Raw genomic sequence first — 14,310 nt, forward strand, 5'->3', positions numbered from 1 at the left:
CATGAGGTAGTCAAGCGGACCAACCTTCTACATACAGGGCCTGCACTCAATATGGTGAGGCAAGAGCACAGCTGCAGAGATCATGTTCTCCACTTGCAAGTTCTGATCTAGTTTGGGGGCTATGATATATCATGACAGGGGCGCTTCCCTGATGGCTCAGCAGTAAAGAACCCGCCTGCAATGTAGGAGATGCAGGTTCAATCTCAGAGTCAGAAAGATCCCCTGGAGTAGGAAATGGCAACCCACTCTAGTATTTTTGCCTGGGAAATCCCATGGACAGAGGAGACTGGTGGATCCCTACAGTCCATGGGGGTCGCAAAAAATTAAGACATGACCGAGCACATGTAAGTTTATACGTTGTGTAAAATAACTATAGGAAAAGGCAACAAGGATGAATTAAGGATTAGGTTAGTATTAATTGCAAAAGGAGAAATACTTTCTAATCTATCCAGAGACTACCAAGCCCTGCTGGACTCTTGGTATTCTGGAGAACACAGAGACACTGGGAAAATATTTTGCTCACCCTCAAATAATTTATCTTTGAGCAAAAGAAAAAAAATATATTAAAAATAATTGCAGCAAAAGCACTGAGCACTTGAGAGGCACAGAAAATACCAACAAAACTCCACTTCTCCTAAGTGCTCCTTTCCAGCAGCCAGGAAAGTTTGGGGAAGGGCACGAACGATAGGGAGGACTTCACTCTGAAGAGGAGGGGAAGGAAGGGAGTCTACATAAAAGAATCAGTAGGAACAAAGATCAGAGAGATGGAAAAGTTTGAAGAACACAAGGGAGGAGCAAGAACTGTCTTGGCCAGCAGGAGGAATAGACTAGCTGGACGGCCACGAGTCCAGATGCCATGTTTCCTAAAACTGGAGCCAGGAGAGGGCCAACAAGAGAGGCAGGTGGCTCTGCAAGACAAAGGCATGGACAGCAATGACCACAGAAGAGTCTACCTACCTCGCGCCACTCTAGTAGCTTGACCTGTTAGGACTCTTATGAACCCACCAACTCCCTCCAGGCAGGTGTTAGCTCTTCTGCTTTATAGGTCACCTTTCTGAGTTTGTTTACATTTTTCCCAAGGTTGAATGGACCTTGAGTTTGATGGTTGTAATTTTACTAAATGTAATATATAACTCTAACTACACTATCCACTTTACAAAAGCATCTGATGCACCCACCAGACCATGAAAGAGTTTAGACTGTCTGGGTTGGGAAGATCCCCTGGAGAAGGGCATGGAGCCCACTCCAGTATTCTTCCTGGAGAATCCCCATGGGCAGAGGAGCCTGGCAGTGCTACAGTCCATAGGGTCACACAGAGTTGGACATGAATGAAGTGACTAAGCAGCTGCAGCGGAGGGTCTTGAACCACTTCCAATCATGTGTAAGCGTTCAGATGCCTCTCGGAGGGGACAAGGACACTGTGCTGCTTCTCTTCCCACAAAAATCCCAGCTGCCCAGTGGTCTCTTCCAGTCATAGCAAAAGAGGCTGGGGAAAGGGAGGGGAGCCGTTGGGCAGAAGTGAGGCTCTCCATAGCCCTCTGCCCTGGGAAATGGTGACTGATGGTCTGACAAATGGTTGGCCTTAAAGCAAGTGCCCTGGCTGTAAAGTGGGAATCACACCCCACCTCCACTCCTGCCTGAAGAAAATCCAAGCTCTGAGACAGGCTGAGAATTACCCAGAAATAAATGTTACATAAACTATCCTCTACACTGTTTGTAAGAACCCCTTCTCTTGACCCAAATATGATCAGGATATGCATAAAAGACACTGGCCTGTTTGGCTGCTTGGAAAAGACAGGTCAGCAAAAGCAGAATTTAAAAGCTAAACAACAAACAAAAACTTGCTCCTTAAAAATTAAATGCAATCTTTAGGATGGTATCTTAACTCCTTTTTTTAAAAAAACCTTAAGTAACTTCAGTAGTTCTTCCTACTGCCAACTCTATTCCAATTTTCTCAGCTATTAAGTTTAAGGCACACAAAGAACTATGAAAGACACTGATGGCAAAAATACTATTACTGTTGCTTTCCACGTTAATTTTTTAAAAAATCAGGCCGACACTCATCTTTTTCCTCCAACGTCATTATTATCTAGGCAGCTTGAAACACTCTGAGTTGGCGTTTTCTCCTAGAACACAGCAGTATCATCACCTCCATTAACAGTCATTATTCAGTTGCTGCAATACCCAATTAACAGGCACCACAGTGACAAGTACAAAACTGTTCATTTCATCTCTTCTTCCTAAAGCAGTCCTTCCAATATGATACAGTAAACAAACCACGTTACTGAGTTATCTGCAGTCATAAAATCTGACAAACAGCTCAGCTCAATGCTGCCCAGCACAATTACTAACAATCTTCAAACTTCCCTTCAGATGACTCATAGGAAAACTTTCCCTTCAGCAGACAGCTCAACATCCCCCTGCCTCCACCCTAGGATGACCAGGAACAGCTGTTCCCTATCCGCAATCTGAGCGATCCACAGAGCAGACATCAGGTATACATTTCAGATTCTGGAAGGTTCTGATTCCATCCTTCCAATTCCAGAGTCAACATTAAGAATAGCGCATTTCTGGTAGGAATGCTGAACCATTCAAACACTTTCATGAAAGCTTTGGGTTGTCAAAAAAGTCCAAGTGTTCTGACTTGTGGTTGAGAACAATATTTCTACTTGATAGGGGCGCCAAATATTCTTAGTGGGGAAAGAACAGTCTTTTCAACAGATGGTGCCAGGGCAACTGGAGATCCACATGTGAAAAAGTGATTTTGGACCCCTGTCTTACACCATACACAAAATTAATTCAAAATGGATCAAAGACCTAAATGCAAGAGCTGACACTGTAAGACTCTTAGAAGGTTTCTAACTTCCAAAATGGAGTAAATCTTCAGCATCTTAAGTCAAACAATGTGTCTTAGGACACCAAAAGTACAAATAACAACAACAAATTGGACTTCATCAAAATAAAAACTTCACTGCTTCAAAGTGAAAGCCACTCAGTCGTGTACGACTCTTTGTGACCCCATGGACTATACAGTCCATGGAATTCTCCAGGCCAAAATAGTGGAGTGGGTAGCCTTTTCCTTCTCCAGGGGATATTCTCAACCCAGGGATCGAACACAGGTCTCTCACATTGCAGGCGGATTCTCTACCAGCTGACCCAGAAGGGACAGCTGCTCAGTGCTCAGTGCTTCAAAGGACACCATCAAAAAAGGCAGTCTAAAAAGGAATATATGCAAATTATATAGCTAATAAGGTACATGCATGCAGAATATAAAGAACTCATGACTCAAAAATGTAAATATAACTCTATAGTGAAAAGTAACCCAATCAAAAAAACTGCCAAAGGATACAAATAGACATTTTCCCAAAGAAGACACACAAACGACCAATAAGAATGTTAAAACATACCCAACATCATTAGTCATAAGGCAAAAAAATTTGCAAATCAAAATCACAACAAGATAGGACTTCAGGCCCACTAAACTGGATATAATCAATACAAGCAAGTGTTAGGGAGAACACGAAGAATTAGAACTCTCATACAATCCGGGTGGGAGTGTAAACTGGTGCAGCCACTTTGGAAAAGTTTCTCAAAAAGTTAAACATAGAATCACCATGTGGCTCAGCAACTCCACTCCTAGGTATACAACCAAGAAAAACAAAAACATATGTCCACACAAGCCCTGGTACACAGATGTTCACTGCAGCATTATTCATACTAGCCAAAAAGTGGAAACAACTCAGAATGCGTTGGAGCCATATTATGCAATAGAACTAAGGAATTTTTTTGAAATACCAATACATCCTGCAACACAGATGACCTCTGAATATATTAAGTGAAAACAGTCATTCACACAAAAAAACCACAATATTGTATGACTTCATGTTATATGAAATGTTCAGAACAAGCAAATCGATACAGACATAAAGCCCAGGGTTGGGTGTGGTAAGGCTCAGACAGGACTACTAACGGGTATGGGCTTTTTGCATTGACAGGTGGATTTTTTACCACTGAGCCACCAGGGAAGCCCAGGTATGGGTTTTGGGGGGAGGGGGATGAAAATATTCTAAAACTAGATTATGCTGATGGCTTCACAACCTTCTGGTATACTGTAAGACATTAAACTGTACAGTTTAAATAGGTGAATTATATGGTACATGAATTATACCTCAATAAAGTTTTTTTTTTTTGGCTACACAGAACAGCACGCGAGATCCTAGTTCCCAGACCAGGGACTGAACCTGTGCCCCTCTCCACCTCCATGCGATAGAAGTGTGGAGCCCCAACTGCTGTGCCACCAGGAAAACCCCTCAATAAAGTTGTTTTTTAAAAAGTCTAAGAAGAAACATGAATCTATCGATATCAATAAAGTACACAAAGTGACACTGTTTATAACCATTAATTTCAAGACACAAGTATATAAATCTATACATTTGAGAAAAATAACATTTAAAAACAAAGCAAAAACTAATGCAAAATTTGTTTTTAAGGGTTAGGTGCTCTGCCCTTAGGAAAATAAAACAGAACTTTATCTGTACCTAACCATTCCCCAGTCAGGCAGCACACACTTTACCCAAGGTCACCTCCCCATTCACAGGATGGGGAGATAAACTGACTCCTGACATCTATGACCGTCATGCTGGCTAGGCAGAGGAGTAATTAGAGGTAAAAACAGCTTGGACAGTTTCTCAGGACATGAGTCTTTGAGGGAAAAGCACATCCATAGTTAAATGGTTGTTACCATTGTATGTTGCCTGAGAACCATTTTAAAAGAACAACTTACCTTGAAAGGTGGTTTTTGGGGGGGGGCATTTCAGACTCAAGATTCTCGTGACAAGTCAAGAAAACAATGCTTGCTACACACCCACGGCTGTTACTCCATTATTCTAGCTTTAGCAGTGATACAAAGACATTAGGTACAGAGAGAGCACAAATACCAATTCTCTCTTACTGGCTGAGAATCTAAGGAGAATTCAACATCTTTCACCTGTGATGCCTCATCAAACATAAACTGAGAGAGGGAGGTAGTGCAGGTTACTCTTAAACTGCAAAGGTATTCTGCTGTCATTAGATGAAAGCGGTGGCTAAGTCTTCAGGGCAAACAAGCAGAATGACCCTTACTATGTGAGCCTTAAATGTGTCACCTGATCTATGGTCAGTTTCCTCTGCCATAAAGTGACGGGAACAATCACTCCTGCTTTCTCAATATCTTTTGTAACTATGATACAAAAATGAAAGAATTTTACATACTTTAAAAATACTTTTATGACTAAAGGACAATTTACCAGAAAAACAAAAAACCAATCAACCAGCCAAATAAACAAACAAAAAACAAGAAAAGCAACCCCACAGCTAACGCTATCTCTTAAAAAAGCTGAAATTTCCAAGGTAAACCTAAACAGAAGTAAACTTGGAGTGGGTAACTGACCAGACTGTTAGAGGGGCTTCCATCTCTGAACCAGGAACCCCAAACAAGCTTCAGTGCACAGGTCTGAAGATTGATCTGTCCTTCCCCAGACTGACACTGTTACCAGAGGTGCCCTTACTGTGGTGTTGCATGGTATAGGTAAGCTGGCATTTTTTAAAGGTGTTGGTTAAAGCAGAAATTATTAAAATTTTATGAAAAGCAAGGGCAGTTGTCAATATTTATTAAAAACTTAAAAAGCATATACAGAACTTCTGTTTCCCACTACATGCAGCTAAAAATAAGAGATGTTTCATTAAAAAAAAACAAAAAAACAACATGATTCTGAAAGGTGGAGAGGAGACAGACTGGGAAGGGACCTTGGGGCCCAGAAGACTCAGAATTGAGTTCTCCTTTTCTTTTTGCCTCATATATTCCAGGCTAGGTGCTGAAGAAGTTGGCAACCCAGAAATACCAACTACTGTAGACTCAATAAAAGCTGCAACATAAGTCTGCCCTCTCAGGCCAGAGGACCGAGAATGGGGCAGTCTAGCAGGACAATAACCACTCTACTGCAACCAACCCCACAGAAAACATGGCGGCCCACTCCTGCTCCACCTGGTAGCATCAGAGGAGATCAGCGACTTTCATCCCCACCAGTGACAATGACCCCCTCCCCCCAACAACAATAGTAGAGGCCATGAGGGAGCCTGGATTTTACTGCCCAGCAGCACAAGGCAGAGTGGAATCTCCCTTCCCAGGCAGGGTGGAATCACAAAGGTCTAACTGAGAAATTATACCCACACAGCAGTGACAAGGAATCCCTACCCACAGATACCAAGGAGGCCAGGTGAGGAGCCTCCACCTCTACCCAGTAATAACCAGGCAGCACCTCCTATCCCCCCAGCAGTGTCAGAAGAAGTCTGTTCTGTTGTGCTCACCAACACTAAGATGACACAGATTAGAATTATGTGGCAACATTTTAGAAGAGCCAGCATCAATATGCTTCCACAAGCAACTATGAACATGCTTGAAACAAATGAAAATAGCCTCAGTAAAGAAAGAAAAGATATAGAGATGAACCAAATGGAAACTTCAGAACTGAAAATTACAATAACTAGCATAAAAAACTTGATAAATAAGTTAAACTAAAGAAAGAAGAAACAATGAACATGAACAAACATGAACAAAAGGAATTTCCCATTCTGAACAAGAAGAAATAGACTGGGGGGAAAAAACCAGGGCCTCAGGGACATGTGGGACTATAACAAAAGACCTAATGCTGCATATAAATGGCATCAGAATCTCAGGAGGAGCAGAAAGGGGAAGGGGCTGAAAATGTATTCAAAAAAATAATAGCTGAAAACTTTCCAAATTTAGCAGAAGACATAAACTTACAGATTCAAGAAGCTGAGAGAACCCCAAACAAAATAAACCCAAAGAAATACATTCCAAGATACATCATAAGCTTTTGAAAACTACAAACAACTGAAATAGTATATTTCTCACCAGAAACTATGGAGGCAAGAGAAAGTGGCACAACACTTTTCAAGTGCTGAAAGAAAATAACTGTTAATCCAGAGTCCTATATCCAGCAAAAACATCCTTCAGGAAAAAGGGGGAAATAAAGATCTTAGATGAAGAAAAACTAAAAAAATTTGCTGGCAGATTTATCTTAAATGAATGGCTAAATGAAATCCTGTAAACAGAAAGTAAATGATAAAAGAGAAACTTGTAATATCATGAAGAAAGAAAGAACAGAAACAAAATATAGGTAAATATAATTTCCTTTCCTCTAGAATCTTGTAAATGATGTGTGATGGATGAAGCAAAAATTACAACACATCTGATGTGGTTCTAATGCTGTGTCTATAGAGGAATTATTTAAGACAATTTTAAGTGGAGTAGGATAAAGTGATGTAAACAGAGATATGGTTTCCATATTTCACTCAAAATGATAAAATTATGACACTAGCAGACTGTGATAAATTATGTACATACAATGCAATACCTAAAAATCCACTAAAAAAGCTACATAGATACACTAAAAAACACTACATATAATTAAAAGTGGAATTTAAAAATGTGTTCAAGTTTAAAAAAAAAGAAAAACGTGTTCAAGTAACCCACAAGGGGGCAAGAAAAAGAAAGCAGAGAAACAAAAAACAAAACAGAAAATAAAGAATAAAATAGCAGACATAACTCCTAACATATCAATTATTACACTAAATGTAAATGATCTAAATACACTAGTTAGAGATTGGCAGAATGGATAAAACAACAGGATCCAATAATATAACAAATTTCAATTGTAACAATACAGGAAGGTTGGAAGTGAAAGAATGAAAATTATGTATCATACAAACATTAAACAAATGAAAGCAGGAGTTTATTTCGTCATCTAATGATACTACTGTTATCAGACAAAATAGACATCCGAGCAAAGAAAATTACCAGAGATACTAATGACAAAAGATTAATCTACCAAGAAAATATAGCAATCTTAAATATGTATGCACCAAACAACATAACTGCAAAATATGTGAATCAAACTAATAAACGTGAATGGAGAAAAAAACAAATTTAAATTATAGTTGGAAACTTCAACTCCTCTTTCAATAAGAGACAGAAAAGCTAGATATAAGGTCAGCAAGGAAACCAAGAAGCTCAAAAGTACAAACTACTAAAACTTACCCAGTTTGAAATAGCTATTCAAGAAATTTCATGTGTAATTTAAAAGCTTCTGAGAAAGTAGACTCCAGGAAATTTCCTGGCATTCCAGTGGTTAGGACTCTTTACTTCCACCGCTGGGGGCATGGGTTCAATCCCTGGTTGGAAACTTAGATCCACATGTGGCAATGCCAAAAACAAAACAAACAAAAAACAATGCAATCTACCATACTAACAGGATTGAAAAGAAAAACTACATGCTCATATCAATAGATGCGGATAAGACACCTGACAAATTCAACCACCATGATAAAAACTCTCAGAAAACTAGGGATAAAAGGGAACTCTAACTTGATAGTAAGCCTCCACAAAAGCCTACAGCTAATACATACTACTTAATGGTGAAAGAGTGACTGCATCTTTTTAAAACTGGGAGCAATGTAAGGATGTCTATTTTCATCCCTACTATTCAACATAGTACTGAGAGCTGTAACCAGTGCAATAAGCCAAGAAAAGGAACTAAAAGGCTTACAGATCAGAGAGTAAAAAATAAAACTACTACTATTTGCAGATCACATAATCGATTATCTATGTACAAAACTTTAAGGAACCTACAAAAACATTTATAGAATAAGTGAATTTGCAGGGTCATAGGATACAAGATAAATATATAAAAACCAACTGCATCTCTACAAACTATCAACGGACACATGAAAAAGACAATTTTTAAAAAGGAAACACTTAGTATAAGTCTAACAAAACATGTAAAAGGCTTGTATGCTAAAAACTACAAAATACCAATGAACAAAATAAAAAAACCTAAATAAATGAGAGACATACCTTGTTCAGGGACTGGAAGATTATCTCCAAATTGTTACACAACTTTAGCACAATTCCTATCAAAATCTCAGTAAGAATTTCTGTAGATAGAGATAAGATTATTCTAAAATTTATAGGCGAAGGCAAAGGAATTAGATTAGCTGAAACAATAGTAGTGGGAAGAACCAATCTACTTAATTTCAAAATTTATTATGCAGCTTCAATAATCATATTGTATAGTACTGACGGTGAGACAGACAAAAAGACTGATGAAACACAACAGAGAACTCTAAAACAGACCCGCACAAGCACAACCAACTGATATTTGGCAAAAATGTAAAAGCAATTCAGTGGAGGAAGAATTGCTTCTTCCTTCTCAACAAATGCTACTAGTTGGATATCTATAGTGGAAGGAAAAAGAAAAAAAAAGAAAGAATGGAAAAGAAAAGAAAGAAATCACTCAAGCTAGAATTCACACCTTATATAGAAATCAACTTGAAATGGATTATAAATTTAAATGTACAACACAAAACTATAAAACTTATAGAGAAATATGTAAGAGAAACGAGAGCTAGGTGGAGTCTTTAACTTGCTACTAAAAGCAAAACCGCGGAGAAGGCAATGGCACCCCACTCTAGTACTCTTGCCTGGAAAATCCCATGGACGGAGGAGCCTGGTAGGCTACAGTCCATGGGGTCGCTAACAGTCGGACACAACTGAGCGACTTCACTTTCACTTTTCCCTTTCATGCACTGAAGAAGGAAATGGCAACCCACTCCAGTATTCTTGCTTGGAGAATCCTAGGGACGGCAGAGCCTGGTGAGCTGCCGTCTATGGGGTCGCACAGAGTTGGACACGATTGAAGCGACTTAGCAGCAGCAGCAGCAAAAGCATGACCCAGAAAAGACAAAGTTCATAAACAAGACTTGACCAAAATTAAAAAGTTTTTGCTCTCCAAAAGATCCCATTAAGAAGATAAAAAGACAAGCTACAGACAAAAGAAAATATCTGCAAACCACATATCCAACAAAGGACTAGAATGCTTAAGAAATTCTCAAAATGAAACATTAAAAACTGCAAATGATCCAGTTACAAAATGGGCAAAAGATATGAATAGGTATTTCACTGAAGAGGCAAATAAACACATAAAAAGACATTCAGTATCACTAGCCATCAGGGAAATGCAAATTAAAACCACAATCACTACGCATCTATTAGAATGGCTAAAATTTTTTTAATGGTATTAAATGCTACCAAGAATATGGAGTAAGTGGTTCACAAATACATTATTGGTGGGAATGTAAAAGAAAACTCTGTAATAGAATGTTAATAGAAAACTCTGTCTACTTTAGAAAAAACTAAACATGAAACCACCCTATGACCTAGTGATTACACTTCTGGGAATTTTTCTCAGAGAAATGAAAACTTCTGCTCACATAAAAACCTGTATATATACCCCATATAAGAGTGCTATGTAGGGCTGTTCAACACAAACATAATAATGTACTTTTTTGAGTGAGAGTTGGCATGTCAAATGCGTCCTCTAGAAAAATAACTGGTATAATATTGAGTTGTTTTCTAAAGTTGATACCCTGGGTTATTTTTGTGAACAGTCTCATGTTTGGGACCTTTTTTTTCTCAAAATTAAAAAGTCCTTATTAAACCAGGAATTTGAAGGAAAAAGAAACCCCAAAAACCTGTATATAAATGTTTATAACAGCTTAACAGTCAAAGAATGGAAACCACCCAGATGTCCTTCAAGGCCTGGAGTCTTAAATCAACTGTGGTACACCAATAGCCTGGTACATCAATAGCATCAAAAGCATAAAAATGAGCAAAACTACTGATATAGGCAACAACCTGTGTGCATTTTCAGAGAATTACACTTAGTGAAAAAAGCTAACCCTAAAAGGTTACATACTGTACGATTCTCCTTATGTAACATTCCTGACATGTCAAAATTATAGAAACGGAAAACAGATTAGTGGTTGCCAGGAGCTGAGGAATTGCAGGCAGGATGGAAGTGGGTACAGCCATAACAAGGTAACAGGAGGGACCCTTGGCATGACGGAAAGGTTCTCTATCTTGACTGTTAATCAATGTCAATACCTGGCTGTGATATAGTACTGTAGTTCTGTAAAAATGTTGTTTGAGAAAATGGGTAAAAAGACACTGGGATCTCTGTGTACTATTTGTTATAACTGCATATAATAGATTTGCATGTACAATTGCTCAAAATTACAAAATTCTAGAATAAATTTCTCAATAATTGTATAATTATTCCAAAACAAAACTACCTAAAAATTTTAAAGAAGATGGTACAGTACTTTTCTCAAATGGGGCAGTGAGGAGTAAGACTAATTAAAAGCAGATCTGATATACACAGATATATATGCAAGATATACATATAACATGGTAAATATCTCACATTTAATAAGCTGTGTGTTCAAATTTAAATGAAATCAACAGAAATTGATGTATTTCTGAAATTAAAGTTAGTCTTTAAAAGTAACTAAATTTTGGTGATGGCTGCATACTATGAATACACCACAAACTAGTGAATTGTATACTTGAAAGAGTGAACAGTATGGTACATGAATTATATCTCAATAAAGCTGTTAAAGGAAAAAAAAAGTACTTGAAATGTGGAAAATGCTCTTCAAAATTTTATCAGGATACTCTAATCTTTCCTCAACTTTCTAAGATCAGCTATTTGCAAAGCTAGAATAGTATTATACATTTTCAGACCCTGAGGGTCTTGCACAAAAAAAACTGCAGTTTGACTGTTGCGTCTCTTGTCACAGTGCAAACAAGACTTCGTCTAGGCCAATTATCCTAAAGCTGCTCAGAGCAGTAAACCTGGGAGTCAGCCTCTAGTCCCTGCTTCCAAGTACAGGTAGAACAAAGCAGAGAAACCCCAGGACAAAATAGAGTTCACACCTCAGGTCTGAGTCATCTCTCCTCTGTTATGGGTGAAGGGCAGAGAGAGCAAGTTCTTGTCTATACTCCGTGTCTCGCCACCAGTTTTCTACTAAGCTTCGGTACACAACTTACACTGACATCAGGTAGCTTTGCGAAAGGGAAAGGGTACACTAGTGTGTTCCTCGAGGAAACGCGCTTCATCTCAACATGAGCTACCATATCCCTGGAAGAGAGAAGCGTACTGAATACAGTAGGGTACCGCAAGCTAGTCTACCCATTAAGGGTGTTGCCCGCAGAGAGTTCACAGGGAGGATGGGTACTGTGGGTACTAAGCATGGAGGGATCCTGAGTATATGGGCACTGAGCACACGTGCAGCAGAGTAACCCATCCATTAAGGGTGTCACCCTGAAGAGCACAGAGAATGGAAACGATGAGCGCTGAGTAAAGGTACTGAGGATAGTGGAGGTACTAAGTGCTGAAGGGTAATTCACTCAAGGGTTCACCCCAGAAGAGCGCAGGGAGGATGGGTATGGGGGTACTGAATACACAGGATACTGTGGGGATAATCCGCTCAAGGGCGTCACCCCAAGGAACACAGGAAGGATTAGTACTATGGGCACTGAAGACAGAGGGGTACTGCAGAGTAATCTGTTCCTCAAGGGGTCGTCCCAGGGGCGAAGGTCAGCCCGGACAGGAGCCGACCAGCGTCTTCGTGCTCTGGGAAAAACGAATGCCCACAATTCACAGCCGGTTCGTCAAGGGCGCGCCACCCTTCCAGCCGTCCAGGCGGGGAGAGGACACAGCCTGATGACTCCCACGTGACGCCTCCTCGACCTTGGGGGTCACCCTGGCCGCTGCGCCCGTTCCCTCACATCCGCCGCGCAGCCCACCCCCCTGCCCATTACAGCCAATGGCTTGCCGCTCCGCGCCCCGCGCGACCTCTGCGCACGCCCGCACCCGCCAATCTCCGCCCGCCAGAAGGCGCCCGCCGCACCATTGGCTGCCACGTCCGTCTGTCAGGCTCCGTCCCACCCACCTCCCCCGTCAGCCCGCTCCAGCCAGCTCCACTCCCTGTCACCGGGGCGGCGGCGACAACGAGGGCGCGGCGGCCTTGCCCCATGCCAAGACCCTCGCCGCCTGCCTGACCGGCGCGGAACCTCCCAAATCCGGCTGGACCCGGCTGCAGCACAAGCCTACCTGTCTCCGGCTCAGCTCCACCCGAATGAGGCGCCGACACCCCACTCCGGGGCACCAAACTCTTGGCCCCGCCTCAGCGTGTGGCGTCAGCACGCCGCCCCGCCCTGAGACGACAGGGGCCGCCCCTACCTCGTGAGCGGAGTCTTGACGTCACAGAGTCGCGCCCACACCTCTTGTGGCATGGCCTTGGGGCAATAGCGTCAGCTACGAGGTTGTGGCTTGCTTTTGGCGTGTCCGGTCCTGACCGGCTTGCGTGACAGTTATGAAAGGGGATCTGCATGTTGCTTAATACTGTCTCCTGCAATAGGCTGTCAGGAGTCTTTTGATGGAGAACGGACTTGGTATGTGCTGTCAGAAACAAACCTTGATCGGCAGCGCGCGCTCGAGGCGCCGCAGGCAGTGACCCGCGGAGTGAGAACCAGGAAGTCATAACCCTGACACTAGGTTTTCCCAAAGTAGGCAACGGGCTCTCGAGAGCCTTCACTTAGTGCATGGATGGTTTATTATGCCATTTCATCGAATACCAAGTGGTCATCCGCTTTTACAGGTTATTTTACTTACTGCTGAAAAGGAAAAAATAAACACTTTTACTGCTGCTGCTGCTGGACACCTCAATCGTAGATACAGCACTATTTTCAAAATGTGGAGGACAAAAATCTCAATTTTGTTGAAATATGGTAAGTTGTAAGCAATCACATACTGAGAAAGTCCTTTCAGTTCTTCAGTCTTTGTTAGCAAGGGAAAAGCCTCATTTAATGCTAAAGTGTCTTTAATTCCACTTTTTCTTCTTTCCCTTTTCTGACCAAGATAAAACTTAGGCTCACAACTTTCGGTGGACAATAATATACGTAGAAGTTACTTGGTCTTCCTGATTTGTGACAGGTTATCTTTGAGATATATGGCAAATAATAGGTTTTCTGATTTACTGTAATGCTAAAATGTTTTCTTTTGTAATAAAAATTTCCATTTTAAGACTATATTAACTAGATACTAGTATGGGAAGGTGGTATCCAAATGACCGACAGTAGGAAAAGGCTGTTCCACACTGTCTTGAATTGTTCCTCTGTGTTTATTCCCCACAACTTGAAGGCAAGGACTGTGTCATGTTGCATGGCTGGGGATACTGGGGTGACAAAGGGCAGTCATCTGGTCATAGGGATCTGACCTTGAAAGCTCCATAGGGGACACAAATGTCTGAATCTGGGCCAAAATTCAGACAAAATTTGCCACCTGCTGGCAAGTGTGATACAGACTTGTAGCAATTTCTAAATTTCTTAAGTGAAGTGAGTGAAAGTCG

General features: G+C 40.9%; 1 protein-coding gene across 12 annotated transcripts in view; it reads right to left on the reverse strand.

Annotated features, from left to right (window-relative positions):
* The window catches only part of OGDH (oxoglutarate dehydrogenase), a 68,136-nt gene extending 55,048 nt beyond the window's left edge, over positions 1 to 13,088 (reverse strand). For 6 of the 12 annotated variants that reach the window (XM_081535247.1, XM_081535239.1, XM_081535244.1 and 3 more), the window contains exon 1: positions 13,014 to 13,088. The gene's annotated coding sequence lies outside the window, so the exon portion shown is untranslated. Of the gene's footprint in view, positions 1 to 8,098; positions 8,244 to 8,914; positions 8,995 to 11,833 lie in introns of those variants that run through there. The other 6 variants (XM_081535241.1, XM_081535237.1, XM_081535246.1 and 3 more) reach the window with 5 other exon arrangements.
* Between the last annotated feature and the right edge of the window lie 1,222 nt (positions 13,089 to 14,310).

Source organism: Giraffa tippelskirchi, chromosome 10 (assembly GCF_054371585.1).
Source record: "Giraffa tippelskirchi isolate mGirTip1 chromosome 10, T2T-mGirTip1v1.2.pri, whole genome shotgun sequence".
Classification (NCBI taxonomy): Eukaryota; Metazoa; Chordata; class Mammalia; order Artiodactyla; family Giraffidae; genus Giraffa; species Giraffa tippelskirchi.